At 45.8% G+C, this 19,432-nt stretch overlaps 1 protein-coding gene across 3 annotated transcripts in view; it reads left to right on the top strand.

Moving 5' to 3' along the window:
* The window catches only part of LOC118244518 (transmembrane protein 263-like), a 193,279-nt gene that overhangs the window by 164,269 nt on the left and 9,578 nt on the right, over positions 1–19,432 (top strand). The gene's annotated exons all lie outside the window — the stretch shown is intronic.

Below are 19,432 nucleotides of genomic sequence, written 5' to 3' on the forward strand. Positions count from 1 at the left end.
GGACAAGCTCAGGCTTTCTGCTTTGCCTGTCAGTCTTTTTATTTTTCAGACAGGAGAATATTTTAGTGCTTCTATAAGGAAAAATAAGTGCTCAGTGTGGCAGGGGATGGACAGGTCCCTGTGCTGCAGTACAGCCACCCCTCGGAGCTGAATTCTGCCACAGGGGCAGGCTCAGTCCTGAGAACGTGGAGAGGAGCCTCACGAGATTGCATGGCCAAGGGCAGCATTTGGCCTGCAGCATGCAAGCCTGCTGCTGGGGAGCGAAATTCTTGGGATTTTCCCATTGGGCAGCAGCCCCGATGTTTGGTGAGTTTGTAGATGAGGTAGATGGCAGTTTAGTCTAATGCACACCGGTGCGCTGAGAGGTCGCAGAGCTTAAGAGAGTTGCTGCATTTAAACAGATTAACCTAGTGGTGATAGCAAATGACTTTGATTTTTCCTAAAGACAAACAAGCTGTGGATCTAATGAGGACCTGCTATTTCTCAGAAATTTTACAACGCTCCTTCCCTGAGTGAGGCTAGGGAGAATTTTTTTACTCAAACTGCCCTCAGTTCAGACACTGCTGAAAGGTCAACTCTCCAATCCTTTTTTTAGATTTTTTTCTTGTCACAGTGAATAAGTCTTATCCCAGACAGCTAGTAACACCTAAGAATGATGGTTTTTCTGCTTGTTATCCAGCACAGCTAAACCTGAAGTCAGCCCTCAGAGATCTGTATGTATCTGGTGCAGCGTTTGTGGAGTTCATCAGAACAAACCAGAATTGACGACATCTTTAGGGAGAAAAAAGAGAAAAAAGGAAATCAATTGGTCCCCGTGTCAGAGCTGATCAAATGTATAAAGAAGGAAAGCATTGCCAGACAGTATCTGGAGCTGGGTAATTCTCATCAAAATACCACCCGTGTCAAAATCAGATCATTTCTGTGATATGAAAATAATTTCCCCCAGTTAAGAGGAAATTGAGTACCAAGATTTTTATATCCTCCTAGAAACCTGAAGACATCCCTTTTGTCCCCATCAGTGCTGTTTTGTTTGTTTGTTTGTTTTTTCCACTGGACAAACATTGATTTTCCTTGCTGCCAAACTCTGCATTTCTAATGGAGCTTGAAATTAACATGATTTTTTTGTTGTTGTTGTTGTATACCTCCTTGTTTGTGCACTAAGAACCTAAATGATGCTGGCACAACTTTGGGAACAAGGTTTCTTGAAGTTTTAGTTGAACACATTAGAGAAAGCACAAAGCATCTTTTTCTCTAGGCATTACACAATTATTGACTTCAATGTGGTATCAAGGGGCAGTTTTATGTATCCGTGACACTGATGGAAAGGCTTGGGAAAGCTTGTATTTGTTTAAGATATTTGGGATCCAGAGGGTATTCTTTATCACACTGTGCTGGGATGATCTTTGTTGTGTGCTGTGCATATGATCTTGAGGTAGCAGACACTGCAGTATCCTGTAATTCTGCTGTTGAGTTGTAGACCCTATTCCCATGTTTTGCAAAAGCTTTTGTGAGGCCTGTAAATTAATCAGAGATACCTTGATTCAGAGAAAATGACAAAGCTAAGAGAAGAACAGAGTTCCTAAAACTTTCTTACAAGTCAGAATTCACTGTCTCTCCTGACCTTACAAATTGTGATGCTGAATTGGGGCGCTACCCTCGTACAAAGCCATAGTTGATGCGGTAATCCACTCTTGGCTGAAGTGCTATAGAGTAGCTGATTAACTTGAGCAGTTTCAGCTGGATCTAAATTAGAATATGCACCTTGTAGAGTAATTGGAAAATCTAAATGTCTGAGTATTCTTTTGAAACTTTGCAGCTATCCTTTGGTCCCAGTGCCAGTTCCCCGTAATCCTATCAAATATACTTGGAAAAATCCTGGTAGCCAGAAATAATGGTCTTATGATACAACTGAATCTCCATGCTGTAAGTATGAATAGATAATAATAGCAACAGATTTCTCCTGTCCTTTGATGTTCACACAACAGGTTAAAAATAAAATAAAATTTTAAAGCCTTGTAATTAGAAATAACTAAAGATAAGATACTCCCGGGTCCTTGCACTCAGGACCTTTTGCTAATGTGGGTGAGTTGAGAGAGCTTTTCACCTCTGCACAACAAGAAAGGCTATGATTAAATCCCAACTCTGCTCTCAGCAATTTGGATCCATATGGGCCTAGTCTCATTTTCTCAACAGTCTGCCAAGACTGAGATGTGATCTTTGGCAGGAGTTCACGCTCCCAAGCATTGAGAGCAGGAGATATACACCACAGAACAATTCTGCATCACATCTGACTGGCAAAGTGTCCTGAATATTAGGTCAGCAATTTTCCATCAAATTGCTATCAGTTATTGTTGATATAGAATGAAGGTCGTTAATTAAGCAGAAAGGATTTGGGCAGTTCAGGGTCAAGACTTGAGCAGCTCTTATGCAGTGAGTAAGAGCCTGCTATCAACGTCCTTGTTAGCTATTACAGCTGGAAATTCTTTTAAAATTAATGTGTTAATGTACTGTTCTACTTAGGAAAATGACTGTGTGTGAATGTGACACCGTACATTTTGTATTTATTTTCACTCACTGACTAAAACTATAATCTGTTCACTTTCCAACTCCAGCAATGATTTTTCTTTCTGCCAGAGGCACAAACTTTACCTGGAATCTGGAAAAATCGGTCTGTGGAGTCTTTCTCACCAGCGATGATGTATGGAGCAGACATGAGGCAGGACTCAAGGCATGCATTCTAGAAGTGCAGAGCATCCTTGTTGGTGCTGCACACCCGACTCCATCTTGGCTCTGCTCTTGGCTCTGCAAGACCAAGAGGAGTTGAAAATTCATGCACATTAGTAGAGTCGGTGATTTAAAAAGAGGAGGGACAGGGAGCAGAGATAGTAGTTAAAAAGGCCACCACTTTGCAGCTCTGCCTTTTGTTGCTAATTCCCCTCAATTTGGTCTGTGTAAAAACCCAGGGATGAGGTTGCGCACCAGGACAATGTTGCTGTCATATGGGAAAAAGCCAAGAGATTTGTACTTTAGGACAGAGAATTTGGAAGAAATCATTTGGGGGTAAGTCAGCAGTCTTCCATCAAAGAGATAAAGGGGGTAATGAACCAGCACCATTGTGCTGTCTGGTTTATTGCAAGCCAGGATTAGAAACTTTTTTTCAAGGTCTTTTGCATCTCTTGGCTGTGATGCTGTGGGGCTTGACTCAGCAGCATTCAGTGGTGTTCCTTGCCCTGTGTTTTACTCCTATTTGTTTCTGCTCTTAAGATTGAAATGTCGTATTAGATTAAGAGCTCTACAGATGTCAACAGCGTGAAAGGCTTCCCTTTCACTTTAGCAGAAATGAGGACTGAGGTACTGTGTTGCTGAGGGCTTCTGTTGGAGTTTTGCTAATAAGATCTGATTTCATGAGGTTTGCATCCTATTAAGACAAGAAGGGAATCAGGCCTGTGAGCATGACAGAAAAGTGCAAACACAATGGAAAGTCTTTTATGAATATTAATAGGTCATGAAAAAATACAAAGTGAAAATAGTGATGCAGTGGGGGAAAGCAAATGCTACGTGGTGCAACACAACAGCTTCCCTTTCTTCTGGCTTCCTCTGCCATACGCCTGTAGTCTGTCACTCTCAGACACTGGCAAATTTGGGGATGCAGCTCAGGAATCTGATAGCTTCCCAGGACGAGTCTCAGCTCTGCAGCTTGTGACCTCTGTGTCGGTGTGTGTAATTGAAATATCTGATCCGCAAGAGAAGCCCTGTGCACCAGTCTTCAATCTTCCCTTGCAGTCCTGCCTGGTGCAAGCCAGGATCAGCTCCCCAACTATCCAAAGAGTTGTTTTTAAAAGTAGCTTGGCTTATCCTAAAAATCCCCTTCATAGGTGAGTTACCACCCATGTCAATGATCTATATGCATCTTTAACCTCAGGATGAAACATCATCCAGTAAAGTCGCTGTATTTCCCTGCAGGTCTGGAACTGGCTCACAGCCACAGCCTCATGGGTCCCTTCCTCTGCTGTGGCTCAGGAAAATCACTGGCCGTGTTTTGCACGATCTGTCCAGTGATGGATGCTTTCCAAGTACTTTTCCAGTACTATCACAGACTAGTCAATTCATGACTGCCTGTTATCATCTGTTGTAGTTCGCTCTTCTTATCTGTCTAGCAAAGATCTGCCCTCCTCTGTGAAATTTTAGCTTTTGAAATGGTATACAAACATGAACCCTCCCAGTTACCCACAGCGGACCTGATCTTAGCCCCATTTTAGAGACTGAGAAACAGAAGCATCAAGCGCAGCATTGCTAGGTGGTCAAGGGAAGTGATTGTTCACTCTGCTCTGTGCTGGTGCGGCCTCACCTCGAGTGCTGTGTGCAGTTTTGGGCGCTGCAGTATAAAAGGGACATAAAAGTATTAGAGAGCATCCAAAGGAGGGCTATAAAGATGGTGAAGGCTGCAAAGATGGAGCAGCTGAGGTCCCTTGGTTTGTTCAGCCCAGAGCAGAGGAGGCTGAGGGGAGGCCTCATAGCGGCCTGCAGCTCCCTCACGAGGGTAGGCACTGAGCTCTGCTCTCTGGTGACAGTGACAGGACCCGAAGGAATGGCATGTAGCTGTGACAGGGGAGATTCAGGCTGGATATCAGGAAAAGGTTTTTCACCAACAGGGTGGTCGGGCACTGGGATGGGCTCCCCAGGGCAGTGGTCACAGCACGGGGCCTGCCAAGTACAAGAAGTATTTGGACAACACTCTCAGACACACGGTCTGTTTTTTGGGTGGTCCTTTGTGGGGCCAGGAATTGAACTTGATGATCCTTGTGGGTCCCTTCCAAGTCAGGATATTCTATGATTCTAAGCAAAGGAAATTAGCCAACAGACAGGTTGGCCAAGTCAGGATTAAATGTTCTGCTTCCAGAAGGGTGCTCCCAAGGGTGGCCCTTCTGCACCCCCCCGCCCACCCTCCAGCACCAGGTTGGGTGCTTTTGTTTCTTTATGCAGTGGATTAAAGTTGCCGGACCTCTGGGCTACCAAAATTTATGGCACGTACCAGCCTTCCAACTTGTGCACATTTCAGTTCTTACAATGCTGATCTCTCCACAGAAGGGTCTGAGAGTCTCCAAGACATTATCTTTCTTTACACACATTTCTTTATCAATTGAATTATTTAGTAAAGAGGTATATTCATATTTTATTGATATAATTAGAAGTGTAGTCTTATTCTTCTGCCCTTACCACTTGTTTCAAGGAAATAACATTTCCTTCTGTGTTACTTTGGTTTGTTTTCCTTTCATCCATCCCCGAACCTCTGAGCATTTAATCGCTTTTTTTATTGTGGGAGAAAACTGAGTCATAGAGGTTGTGATTTGCTACCATTCATAGAAGAAAGAAGCAGTCAACGAGAAATGACATTAAGGTATCACACCTGTTAGTCCAGTGCTGGCCACACTAAATGGCATCAGGCAACAAGTGTGCCAGGAGTGCTGTCCTTCCATTTGCTAGCAAACTGCCCGCAGTGGAGCTTTTTTAAGTTAGGCCTCACCTAAAACGATGCTTGTGATTTCTCAGTAATGCTTTAATGGCTTGAATTTATTTCTTTGCCTCACCGCTGTCTTCCATCATCTTTACTGATCCTAGTTGCTTTCTGCCTCAGTTTCCCATCTGCTGACTGGGGCTAGCAGCACCTGCCCATTTCACAGCGAAGCACTGGAGGGCTCTGCTACAATGAGAACTGTAGAGGTGGTGGAACAAGGTAGCCTTGTTTAAGAATATGGCTTTACATCCATAGCCTGGAGCAATGTTTCCTAGTAGCAAGGGTCCCAGCTAGGTTTGACTTAATGCCTGTTGAAGAAGTGGGTAACTAACTTATTGCAACTGCCCTCTTCTTTATTTCTCTGCTCTTTGGTAGGCAAGTGGGAAACCATGTCACACTCTTGTGCTGTCGTCTCCGGCCCATGAGTGGTGAGAGGGGTTTTTTATGCTTGGCCTCTTCAGGGAAAGGCTGCTTGTTTGCATTGTATTTGTGGCATAATTACTAATGGTACAGATCATTTTTATTAGCCAAGCTGTCTGCATTAAAATGATAGATTTTTTTGTATTATTAAGAACATCCAAGGGAGTCTCTGCAGCGGCAGGAGAAAGATGATAATTTTTCGTTTAGCTTAAGAGCAGATGGTTGCAAAAACATTCTATGTAAATAAATTAAGAAGAAGCCACCCTCTCTAATAGTTAAATAAACAGGTTTGGAAACAGCCGGCTCAGGACCAGGCTTTTCTGTTCTCTTCCTCCCCTCTAAGAGCTTCGTTCTGCTCTGCAGCTTACAGTCCCATATGGGTAGGGTGTTAATTAAACCAATTTGCTTTTGGCCCAAAGTCATCTAAAACAACTCGAGTCCTGCTAAAGCAAGACTCGCACTCCTGGGCAGCTTTCATGAGCGCTGGAGAATACTTACCTAGCCTAAGCATCTGGGCTGTAATCAATGTTATTGATAAGCATTTCCAAACGTCTTTTGTCATGGTAGTGAGGCACCAGGAGATCTGAAGGAGGTATTACGACCATCCTTGGATTTTATAGCCTCTTTCTGCAGTCTCTGATGAGTGCTGTAGTCACAATGCCATGCTTGCCCTCGAGAGTTTCTACTCAACAAAACAAGTAAATTAGAAGTGGAGAAATGGGAGGTAATTAGAGGAAGAAAGTCAGATCCTGTAGCACAAGGGCTGCAAATGCCTCAACTGTGGTAGCCGGAGGATAAAGTAGTGCTTCTCTTCCTGGCATCCCAAATTAAAGGAGATGTTGGAAAGAGGAGATTGTGAAAAGCCTACTCGTCAATGGCTTCACGGAATGAAAAGCTGCAAGAGACTTGAGGACAGAGAAAGTTAATTCTGCAGTCTGCTTTCAGTCTCTCTCCTACCCACCTGAGCTGGGGCAGAAAGGTAGGCTGGTGCACGGCCAGTGCTGGTGCACAGCACAAGCCCCTCTGCTGCATTCACAGATGTCACTTGGTGATGTGCTTCTCCCCAAACCCTCAGGGGCACAGCCAGGAGTCAGCATGCTTGCGAGAGGGCAGTAGCAGAATATGATTTGTGCCTGGTGCCAGGGGTCATCATGTGAAGATGAAGTGTTAGGTTGCTCAGCTGGTGGAGACAGGCGCTGAAGGAGAGCCACTCCTCTGCCTGGAAGATACTTTCCTAGGATGACTTGAGAGCAGTTTCTGGAGTCCTACATAGATTTTCCATTGGGTGTGGATGTACAAAAAGGTGTGATATATTTTGTAAATAATATGCAAAGTTTGCATATTAATATCACTGATAGCAGTGCTTGGATATCATACAGCAAAAACTGACAACCAATGACTGAAATGATAGAAATGTGCCAATTTTTAACAACACAAAAATAAAATAAATTATGCTTAAGGACTGATAAGAAGAGTGTCTGATGTAAGCTGAAAGCTCCTTAGAGGGGTCTGGGGTGGAAAAGAGTTAAAAGTATGTCAGTTAATTAAAGAAATTACTGTACCCTGCCAATATACTGGAATTCTGAAAAAAAAAAAAAAAAAAAAAAAAGCAATCCTAGGTTGTATGAGGCAATCTGTGCCTTTAGGAGAAAGTGGTATATGTGGCCTTGCATGGGTCCTTAGTGAATTCCTTGCACACTGCCAAACATCCACCTGCCTGGCAGATAGGCACAGAGAAAAGCTTCAGGGATGATGGGAGCAAAGGAGAACCTATTGTATACAAGGAGACTAGAAGTGTGTGGCTTGTTTAATCTAGCAAAACAGAGACAGAGAGGAGATATGAATGTTCTGTATGAATGCATCAGGGGAGTAAACACCAGGGAGGGAGAAGAGCAATTTAAACTAAAAGACAACACGGGCACAAGAGGAGATGGGTATAAACGGCCCATGAATAAATCTAGACTGCAAATTAGGTTTCTAAGCAGAAGACCAGTAAGATTATAGATATCCGAGTGAGAGTACTAGGGTAAATAACCCAACTATTTTTAAGATGGAATTTGGTTAGTTATATGAGAATTAAATAACGTGCTTACCTGTGGTAAGCTGTGGCACCTCCACTATCTTACTTGTCAGTGAAGGACTAAATATAATTATCCTGTGCTTTTATATTTGTATGTGGGGGAAGATCAGGCTGAAAAAAGCAGCCTCCACATTTGATGTATCTGCAGTCAGAGACATCATACATGTAGCTTGTTTGCTTCACAGTAATTTCTGCCACTTAATTCTTCACGATTAAAAAGAAATCCTAAGGAAATAACCAGCCTTGCAAAATGATGAATTTAAAGAAAACTTGTGTTTACCTGTCAACTCTGATATGGTTCTAATTTATGAGAGCAGGCTGTTTTCTCAAAGCAAAGGACTGCTTAAAAGTTTGGAAATGCTCCGATGCAGGTGTTAACAGCTCCAGCAGCCAGACTAAAATTGTTACGTGTGCGCAGTGAAAATTTCCCAGCCAACCTTAACTGCTGCTGATGTTTCACCACCCAAAGCCAGTGACAAGCCCGTTCTCAAGCAACATATATCTTCACTGCATCAGTGACTCTGGAAATTGAGAAGTGATCTGTGTGTGGTCTACCTTTCTCTTGTTTTATAGACTGATTTTTTTCTGTACTTTACTGTAGCATTTAAACTGAAGTCTGTGTGTCTCAAAGCAGCAAACTGCTTTAAAATTAGTTTGCAGTGAAGAAAATTTTGTTGTTCACTAGAAGAAACCATATCATGGACAGCATTGTCCAGAATAAAATATGTAATGTTTTGGTACATGCCATACATTTTGGTAGGTAACAGAAGTATGGATTGAAGTGATGTTTATGCCAAAAAAGATCTTTGTCTACTCAAACAATATTCATATACTACAGATTTAACAGCTGCAGACAAGTGATGCTTTACATTTCTTTTCTAAAGCTCCTTGCTAAGAAGTCCTTATCCAAGCATTGTAGGCTAGGGATGAAGATAGAAGGTTGTAAGGAGGTGGAACAGAGTCAGATTTCTTCGAAGCCTTTCAAAACTTCCTATTACTTGGCTTTCTAGTGTGTAGGGCAGTTGGGGGTTAAGCGACTGAGCTGTGAATTTGCAGCCTTTTGCTGGCTGGATTTGTGAAACTGAAGGATTTTTGCTTTGATTAACGGGATAATTAGAGCTGCATCGTAAGCATAAGCTTCACTGAGCTTTGCAAGTGCTCATTTCTTACCTTGACCTCAGAGCCTCACCACCTTAATGCTGTGCAGAGCAGACCCAGGGTGTCTATTTAAAGACCTCCCATACACTTAGCCAGGGCCTCTTGCCTGCCCTGCGTCAAGCTCCCCTTTGGCAGTGGTGCAGCTGCATAGCTCCTCTCATTTTTTTTCCAGGTTGCTGTCAGTCAGCTTAAAAAATTCACACTGAGGTCATTAATGCAGTGAAGCCTGGTGAGTCGCGAGGGCCCGGGTCAGGAAGTCGTGAGCCTGGTGCCACCAGGGACAGAGGAGAGGAGACTGGCTGCATGACAATGGGGCTGCGGGGATGTCGCTCCCCCTTGCTGACCTGATGCCAGTCCCTCATCCTTGTCCTCCCATTCCCTTTGCTCCTCCTTTCACAGAGGCAATCAGTCCCACCAAGCAAGCCTAACATGCAGTAAAGTCCTCATAGCAAAGCTGCTGACTTCAGAGTAAAACTGAAATCCTCATCAATCATTTTGCCTATCCAGTATCTCTCAGTAGGTAAATTTTCTGCTGGCAGCATCTGCTGTCGCTCTTGAATCTTTTTGCAAAGTGCCCATTTGCTAGCTCCAACCTATGCACTAAACGTGAGAGAATTCAGTCTCGCATCAGACACCCATGCCATTCTGAGTTTCCAAACTGAGTGAATTACACGCTTCAGAAGTAACAGACTGATCAGCTGTGTTCCTTGAGCAGGGAAGGTGTGGGGCAGGAGTGTTGTACTTTGCTAGCTAAGGAGGCTCAAACATTATCTGGGGAATCTCCCAGGAAACTAAATGGTGACACAAGAAGAGCTTGTTTAGTCTAAATCAACATTAAATGAACTCTGATTCTGCTGTTGCAGGTTCTGCATCGTAATTTAACATGACATTGAGATGCTGACCATACGTGATCCTGAAAGTTTGCAGCCTGTATTGAGATGTTAAAATAGTGGATGCCATCTGAAGTCTGTCAGGATGTGTCACATTTGTTTGTGTGGTTACTGCTGTTGTGACCTCTCAGAGAAAAATGAGTACCTTGAAATCTTATGGCGAAATCAGGTTCAGTCTTTCTAGCCAAATTTTCGTATTTCCAGACCTATCCGCTGCCTTTCCATCTCCTGTTTATGGATGGAAAGTTTGGTGTTCCAGAATCCATCACCTTGGTAATTCCCAGTTCATTCCTAAGTTAATTCCCAGATGAGCTTCAATTCCCGTGGGGACCCTTGCTAGGTTTCAGGGCAGAGGAGGCAGGTGAGGGCAGAAGCGAGTGGCCTCCAGCGCTGCTTGTGTCCACGCAGCAGTTCGGTTCCTTTCCTGGCAATCAGGACCAGCTGGGCTGAATACCTCGAAGTGCTCCTCCGTACATGCCAGCTCTGTCTCGGTGCACTGGCTCCTGGGAAGCTCTGGTATGTAAAATCCAACCATCATCAAGACTTGCCATAAGAATAAATTTGCAAGCAGACCGTTTTTGGCTCCTGCTCTAGCAGTCTCTGAAAAGAGCCCTTCTTTCTGTCTTTCCTCCACCTCCCTTTCAAAGACATGACCAATGTTTTCCACAAATGGAGAAGTTTACAGTTCCCCACATGTCACAGTTCCTGCCAGAAATTTTGTTTTAGTTGCCACAGCAACAACTTAACGAATTTTTAAAGCCCCTTCCACTGGCCGTGCCTCTGCCCTGTTTGTTCTCCCTGTGCATTTCCCCAGCACCACACAAGGCTGCAGAGGCAGTGACGGAGAGCTCTAATAACCCCGGTAATGGATCCAATTATGGCCATTAGTGCTTCTGTTGAGAATACATGAATAAGTAAATTTGTGCATAAGGATGAAAGAGTGTGTTTTTAAAGCTGCCTGAGCACTCTCTGGGAATGGTGGCCGCATTGCTATTGCAAGCCGTGGTGCAGGACAGCAGCTGAGGGCTCGGCAGCCGCTCAGCTCTCCTCCGGACCACGCAGGCCCACAGGCTCCCCGTGAGTTGTTACGTGGTCAGGAGCTGCTGGCCTTTGACTTACAGGCATGGCCTCACACATCTGTCCTCACCCTTGCCACAGGTTGCTGCCCTGCCCTCACCCATGGTGAAACACATTTTGGTCTCTTGTCATCCAGCAGTTGGTCACATAGGGAAAGGTGCCCCCTCTTCCTCTCGACAGTTTCCTTCCTCGTCTGCCTTTTGCTGGTTGATGCACAGAGTGGTAGGAAAGTAAATGTCTTTTGGGCAGCGTATGGCAGACTTAGTGGAGGAGGTCCTGGAGAGGCATCTGTCTGGGCAGGAGACTTTTCAACAAGCAGTGCCCTGTTCCTTCTCCCGTTCCCTGTATATCCACGGCAGCAGCAGGAGACGGGGACACCACAAGATGCATTTCCCTGAGTGCAGGTCTTGAAGAGCTCGCTGCTGAAAATGATGAGTGCGAGCTGAAAGGTGAGGGGAAGGAGGAGAGAGAAATGATCCTGTCAGTAAATTTTGTCATCTTTTTCGGCTCGTAGAGAACAAATATCAACACTAAGTAGGGCTATTTGGCAGTCAAATCATCATTAATTGACTGTTTATATAGCTGCCACAGAAGAGGGGGCTGTAGGAGGATGTAAAGTGGTGAGCGGTGAGCTCATTGCGTCAGAAATCATTTGTAAGCACCAACTCCTAACGTTGTGGATAAGCAACCAGGAATCCTTACACTTGTTTTAGCCAATGTTTCCCTCCCTGTGTCATTGTCTGTTCATCCCAGGGCTCCACAGTTCTACAGCTGCACTGCCTGGGTTTATTTTTCTGTTTCTCTCAGACCGAGTCTGTACAGATTGGGACAGACCAGCTGCCAAAGACCATGGTGTTAATTCGCCAAAATCAGATTTCCGTGCTTTTTTCACCAACCAAGGGATGGTGAATCTCAAGACAAGTATGTCCTGTAGGATACCTAGTGGCCCTTGTGAGCCTGTGAGAGCCAGGCTGATGGCCTCTCATTAGCATTCAGAGGGCAAGAAAGATCTGAAAATGGAAGTAGCATTAGCTTTTTCTGAATTAAAACTATTTTCAGATGAGTTGTTGGAGGGCTGCTTTACTAATCAACCTGTGATGAGTAGGCTGGAAAAAGCTGAGAATGTCTGTTATTGGACATCGGTCCTCTTGAAACCCGAGATTCATTTCTATGCACTGGACTCTAGTTCTCTGCAGCTTTTCCTTCTGAGGTGAGGTCTCATTTTCCTACCCCATAGGGGTTTGCAATATTGGCTTGCTCTTAACTGCTGGGAATCTGAAATACTAGGGTAGGAATTACGGTTTGGAAGAGGTCCCTGAAAGCAATTTCCAGAGGGTGAGCCTGTTTTATATATAGATCCATACACACGATCCAGGTCCCAAGAAAAGTTTGAAGTACTCTGCAAAACAAGATGTTCTTTGCCATCTCCCAGACATGAGGCTGAGAAGGAAGGTGAAGGAAAGCTCGTCTCCTCAAGGAAAAACCAGTGATTCTTTCCCCCCTCACCTGGCCTCACCTACGCACGTCGCAGGAGAGCCCATTTCTGTTATGAATCGTTAATCTGAGTTTCTAATAGCAGTAAAAGACTCTGAACTTGGTCGACAGAGAAGTTAACAACCAGTTTGCTAGAGTCCTCACGGTTGATCACTTAGCCTTGGTTATTAACTGCACGCAAGGACCAGTTTCTGGGAGATAATTGGGGTCATAAACAATAGCTGTATAATGGAGATGGTGCCCTAGGAAGGGGACTAAACATATTCAGCTGCAAAAAACTTACTGCCTTTGGCTGGCATCCAGGTGCTGCCATCAGCCAGCTAGTTCAGGCAGCCAAGTTGTTGCTGTAGGGGAAGAGAGGCCTTTAGTGCTCAGCAGCGTCTATCTTTGCGACCCTAGCTGGCAAGACGCTTGAATGCAGCCCCGGGAGGCTTGATAAAAACTCATTAAGCAGAGATCTGGAAGGTGCAGGTTGGAGGCCACACGTCTGTCAGTCCGTGTCAGAAACAGGGCTCAGCATTTAGGAATGGTGAGCTCTGCAGCCTGGGCTAGGGTTGTGGTGTCAGCTGGGTTTTCCAAGTTGAAGGCATTTGGGGTTGAAGTAGCCCCACAAGGTTGCTCTGGCTGAGTGGTGAACAGGACTTGCACATGTCCTGCTGCAGGAGCTTTTGCTTCAGCAGATGTGTGCTGGTGCACAGCAGGCATGAAGTGTGTGTGCGGGGTCTCCTAGGCCACTTGGGTTCTGCTGTAGCCTTACTGGAGAATTGAGATTTCTCTGCCTGGAATTCCTTAATACAGAGTTATTTTGTTGCTAAGAAGATAAAGTCCAGAAAAGCACGATTAAGATCTAAAAGGGTATTTAAATAGAAAGAATATTTTTTTCCTTTCTAAAATAAAACCCAGTTTCTGACTGCCGAGCCCATTAAGAATCCCTGCTGGGGACACAGTGTACACAGGGGTTCTCCAAGCCACGACAAGATGTTTTCTTTCAGTGGTGGGCCTGTTGGGACTGGAAGATAACTTGATGGGATTTCTGACACGACATCAGCCTCTGATTAGATTCATGTCACTCCAGTTATTCCCTGTATGCATCTGATTGGAAACAAAGGCAGGAAAATAAAGGTGCAAATGAGTTTCTGTAATGATTGCTCTAGCCAAGCTAGAGTGTGGGGGTCTGGAGTTTCTGAAGGTTTTATCCTGTGTTGAGAATGAGGGTAACGTGGCTGCACATGGACCACAAGCTGAGCTGGGCACCCTGGTGTGAAATTTGGGAAGGTACCTGACCAGATCCCGCAGCTCTGTAGGATTGTACTGGAAAGCATCCTTGGATACTCCCTTGTTTTTAAAGGAATCAACTTTCCTGCCCTGTTGCTTCCCCTGTGTGCAGATTGCAGAAGAAAAACAAAGGGAAATCTGTGGAGAAAGAGTAATACTGCATTTCATCTTCTGATAGTAAAAACACGGCCACATTGCTAGGCTGGGCTGCATTACAGAATCAAGACAGTAAATGTTATCTTAACGTGGAGACCTGAAAGGCTGCTGTAGGTGTGCAGCTGAATTTTTCCACCAAGCCCTTTGCTCTGACAGAAATACCAGCCTTTGTCTCGGCTTTGATTCAAAGCAGGTAGGTACTGAAGAAGGGCAGTGATCCCAGAGGGGTCTCAGGTTCTCCGGGCATTCAGCTTTCCCCAGCACACCGCTGTTCCAGTCAGGTATATGAGAGGATTTTCAGTAGCTGGTCAACTGAATGAGAGCAAAAGCGTTAGCAGTATTTCTCGTACTGGCCTCTGGGCATGAAATCCCTACTGGGAGCTGGGTTCACAGGCTGAAGGGACATCCTTGAGTTAAGGAAGGTCCTGCTGAATCTGGTGGGAGGCTGTTTGACTTCCTCTCGGTGCCACAGCGATGCACTGAAGACCAGAAACATCTCAGAAGCAACAGGCACAGAGCAGTGGAGGGAATCAGGCCCTCAGCCTGCACAGGTTACAGGTCTGGCACTTTATGGTCCAGATATTGTCCAGCTATGTGAAGCACTGGCCCCAGGGGGAGGCATGGATATCCCAGCAGCTCTGAGAGCATCCCAGAATAATTGCAACTTCCGCGCAGCCCACGCTGAAGCACCAGGCAGAGCCCGTCAGTACCCACCAGGAGGCCGGGCGCGTGCTGAGTCGCTGCTGTGCCTCACTGAGATCTGCCCCGAAAAGTGCAAGAACATGAATATGGAGGAAGGCAAAGGGAGCTGCCACGCCCGCAGCTTCACCTTCCTGAGCAGCAGCTCTGTGTCTGTGCAGCGCAGAGGAGGTTTGACGTCTCCTTGGACAGCGTTAGTGCTACCTTTAATTTATGCACTCGGGGCTGAGATTTCCAGGTGACAGGCTCGCTAGGAGCACAACAGTGGGCGGACTGGTTGTCACATTTAGTAGAGACAGAGGCGAGGGGACAGGCAAGAGGTCTGGGCGTAGTGCAGGGGTGTGATTTTTGCACTGGGATAGATCTAATAATTTGACACATGGCTCGGTCCTGTCCTTCCCCGTTCAGCCCGGCTGCGGGGGAAGGACGGTCTGCCTGCTCATCTGTTTGCTCCCAGAGGCAGTGTACCTGCCCACTCACAAGTGCCGCGCTCTCCTCTTGACAGCTGAGATGGGGAACGAGTTTTTGAGACGATGCCACCGAACACCTACCACCAGCAGAATAACAAAGCCCCCTTCCTGCCCGCTGCTGGCATGCTGAAGCGTGAGCAGACAAACACAGCTGTGCCTCCCTGGTGGATCCCCAGCTCAGCTGTTTCTGTAGCAAACAGCTTTCAGCTTAACTGTCCTGTTATCCTTTGGATGGACAGAAAAAATCCTGGATAGCCTCTGGGATGAGTGGGTCATTTTTCTCAGTCAAAAATCTTCACTCAGACCTTAGGTCAGTTAAAATTTGCAGCTTTGCTTTTTGAGCCTCCATCCATCTTTTCTTCAGTTCCTCCGTGTTCCTTGAGGGGGGAAGTAGGGAGCACATAATCAAAATAAATGGGCAATTTCTGGCTTTCTCACTGGTGCCAGCTATCCTGCTGGAAAGCATCAACATCCATTGCTCAGCTGCTCCAGGATTGGGAAGAAGAAATGCCTGAGCCTGGGTCTTCTTCTATTAGGTAGGATCTGTTCATAAATTTTCTGGGAGTATTTTTGGACAAATTCTTGGATATCTCAGCTGTGAAGTGTTTGAGTGACAATCATGTTTCCATACGGTAGACAGATTAAGCCTTTAATAGTATGGTGGCAGAGTACACAAAATATACACGGCCATTGCTGGGTGAACAGAGCAGGCTTTCGATGTCTGATCGTGCCAGCTCAGACCACCTTCCTGCTTGTTAGATGTGACTGTCTGTCCCTTCCATGCCCCTTCCCAAACTGCTGCTGGGACCAAACTCAGGCACCTTTTGACAAATTGTGAGTTTGCAGCATCGTCGTGGGAAGGACTTCTGGCCTCATTGGGCAGGGGAGGCCCAGCCACATCTGCCTTTTTGTAAAATCCACTGGGTAGCACCAGAGCATGGAAGAAAAGTCATTTCTTACATAAGCTTGGATTATGTTATTTACTCTCCGTTGTTTGTGAGGGCCTCACAGAACCATGAAAATGACCTTTATTTCTCAACGGATTTTGTCCTTTTTCATTTAACAAATATTGATTTTTTTTTTCTCCCGTGTCTTCATCAGAGCTGAATTAACAAGGCTGTTTAACAAGAGCCTCTGATTCATTTGGGGTCTTTTTGTGCCAGGTGCTATCACAAGCAGCTGAAAGCAGCTCCGCAAAGAATGTGCAACCACTGTTACAGAACTGACAGAGCAGGCGATGTGCCCTGACAAGAGCTGAGCTGGCATGGGTCAAAGAGCAGGTTTAAAAAGATGGTCTCTTCAGCCTAGGCACAAATACCAGGAAGGGTTGTTTTTAAGGAAGTAGTATTTTAAGTGTGAGAGCTCTCCTCCCCAACCCATTAAAGCCTAAGGCCGCTGGAAATCATCAACCACACTGGACTGTTCCAATTCCACCCACAGATCCCCAAATGAGATCCAGAGCCCGCTGTGCCAGGCCGTATTCACAGCAAGAGGTAATTCTTGTCCTTTTGATGCAAAATCACAGTGTCGTGGCAATGGGACTCCTATAGGACAGTGAATAGCAGGAGCCATTGGTACAGCTTCATATGCTTCATATGCTTTCTTGCCAGGCTTTTAAGCAAGCCTCTTGACTGAATCAAGAGCTTATAGGTGGAGCAGAATGGAAATTGAAAGTAGATATAAATTGAAGGGAGATAAAGTTCAAGCAAACCAAGCCTGGTGGCCACTTCTGGTGCTTTTAACACAATGGAGAGGGAAAGCTAAGCCCCGCCGGTAGCTGTCCCTTGCTGGTCGTGCTTGCCATGCTGCACCATTTTGGTTTCTCATGCAGGACATGGAGGTTTGCTTGGGTGGGGAGAAAGCAGCTGCCAGACAGAGTTGGGCGAGGTGAAGTCTCATGCCTTTCAGGATCATCTCTCTGCACTGTCAGTGGCCTTCAGAGATCCTGTGGATTTTTAGTGATGATTTTAGTGGTCGGAGATGACATTTGTTTCGGGCGAGACAAGGGGCTCATAAAGCCAGCTGTTGTACAAGCCGATAAAAATGGAAAGTCCTCATCTTTAAGCACTTACGATCTATGTCAGAAGGTGGCAACCTTTTGAGGACCTTGTCCCAGTATGTACTTTTCTCTCTCTCAGATTAGAGGTTCAGTGCACCAGTGGGAGCTGGGAGATTGTCTCTAAGAGGCACTGTGAGACCAATCAATTAGTGCTCATCAGTTTCCTCTGTGCAGAGGGCAGGCTCCTGACATCCCCAGCTTTCTGGGCTTGGCACAGGTGGGACGGGCTCCTGCCTCCTGGCTGCCTGGCGGGGTCCCCAGCGGCTGCGTGGGCAGTCACACTGCCCCTAAATCAGGCCGCTAGGCAGAAGGAAGAGAAGGGGAAGCAGAGGGGAGGAAACCATTGCCCAGCAGATATGATAATGCTGAGAGCAGAACAAGGTCTCCAGGCTCCTACTTGATCCTTTCTGGTGGACAGTGCTACCTGCCCTCATGTGTGTTTTTCTAGGGCAGAAGAAGCATTACCTCTGGGCTGTGGGCCGTCCTGCTCTTCAGCATCATTACAAGCCACATCTTGTCCTTGTGACTAGTGTTGCTGAAATCTTGTAAAGCTGGAGGGGAAATAAAGAATTAAAAATCAAAAAGGTCCCAGGGAATCCTTGCTAGAAGACTCTGGCAGTTCCTTACAGACCATTGCAACTGCATAGCAGATAGTTTTCTGGATCAAGAGAACAGTTCTCTTAAGCAGAAAAGCAAAGCAAAGGGACTGCTGATCTTTTACAAGAACAAGAAAAAGAGACCCCTCTCACAGCATATCTTGACTCTGGTACTGAAAGCACTTCCAAAGTGAGAGAGGAAGTTTATATTCCTCCTCCAATTAATATCTGTTCCAACAAAGTGAAACAGAAAGAGAGGATGGCGTTCATTTCTGCTGCTTGGGCATTGAGCAGGTGCGTGTGAGGCTGGGGGGTGTCCTTGGGCTGGCTCAAGGCTGGTTTAATGCTTCAGCCGCTGGGTTATCAGCTGCTCTGAGGCCAAGCTCCCCGAATTCTCTTTTCAGCGAAAGTTCCAACAATACCACCATGTCTTTACAAATAATTTCTGTTTCACTGACGTGATGTTTTCCAACAAAAGATGAGCTAGTCAGAAAATTCCCAACCAACTCAGAGCACGGTACACAGCCTCACACTTCTAGAGTCAGGGCTTAGACTGCTTCTCCCTGAAGGCTCAGCTGAGGAAAACAAGCCACTCTCTGTCACTGTTCATTTACCCTCCTGAACCCTGTCTCTCAGTGCTTCAAGGTAGATGTTTCAGCAGTTAATAATGCTCCTGGAGCATGTGCAAGGAACAATTAAAGCTCATTGTGCCAGTGAAGAGCCCTGGGGTGAGCCAGGGTTTGGAGACAGCTGCCCCCGTTTTGCTGCGTGCAGCAGGATCCCGAGCGGTCCTGTGGCAGAGAGAGGCAAATATGTCTTGCTGATTGCAGACTGGCGATAAATGCTTAAAACTCAAGGGTAAAACTCAATGTGGCATTTCTAGGCTTTTTGCTGGTGGCAACCATCTTGGTGTCTAGTGCCTGGGCCAAGCAGGGCTGGGGAGAGCACAGCTGCTAAGCCCATGGAGCCATTTCCAATAAGCTGCAGCATGGGATCGATGGCAGGAATGAAACCCAAGTGTGTGAACACTTCGTAGTGCTCCCTTTTAACGCTTTGCCTTTGACACTACAAGATCTAGATCTTTCATCCTGAAAAGCCAGAAAGAACAGCAACAGCAGTTCCTTCATCTCAGGCAGTAGTGCTCACTGTGACTGTGCCTCACAAGGGTTAGCTAAGACTTCTCCAGCAGCATTGCAGGAGCCTTGGAAGAAGACAGTGTTGGCCCTTCCCTGGAGGAATCCTCCTTGAAGGTATACAGCAAGGCTTTATTTATGCCCAGCAGTCAGAGTGGTCTCTGCCTGCTTCAGCTGCTTGTGCTGGAAAAGAAGTTTCTCTCTCAAACTGAAAATCCTAGTTACACAATCGACTTGTATAGCTCCACAACGAGCTGGTGTGCACAGGGAAGGGGCAAGCTTTTCTCTTGCCTTTGTGACTTGTCTGTATGCTGGAAACCTCTCCAGAGATAAATTGGAAGTTGTCGTTGGCATCTCTACTGAGAATGTCAACAGGAATCTGTCAGTGCCAGTCATGATGATACAAACAC

Source organism: Cygnus atratus, chromosome 5 (genome assembly GCF_013377495.2).
Source record: "Cygnus atratus isolate AKBS03 ecotype Queensland, Australia chromosome 5, CAtr_DNAZoo_HiC_assembly, whole genome shotgun sequence".
NCBI classification, from domain to species: domain Eukaryota; kingdom Metazoa; phylum Chordata; class Aves; order Anseriformes; family Anatidae; genus Cygnus; species Cygnus atratus.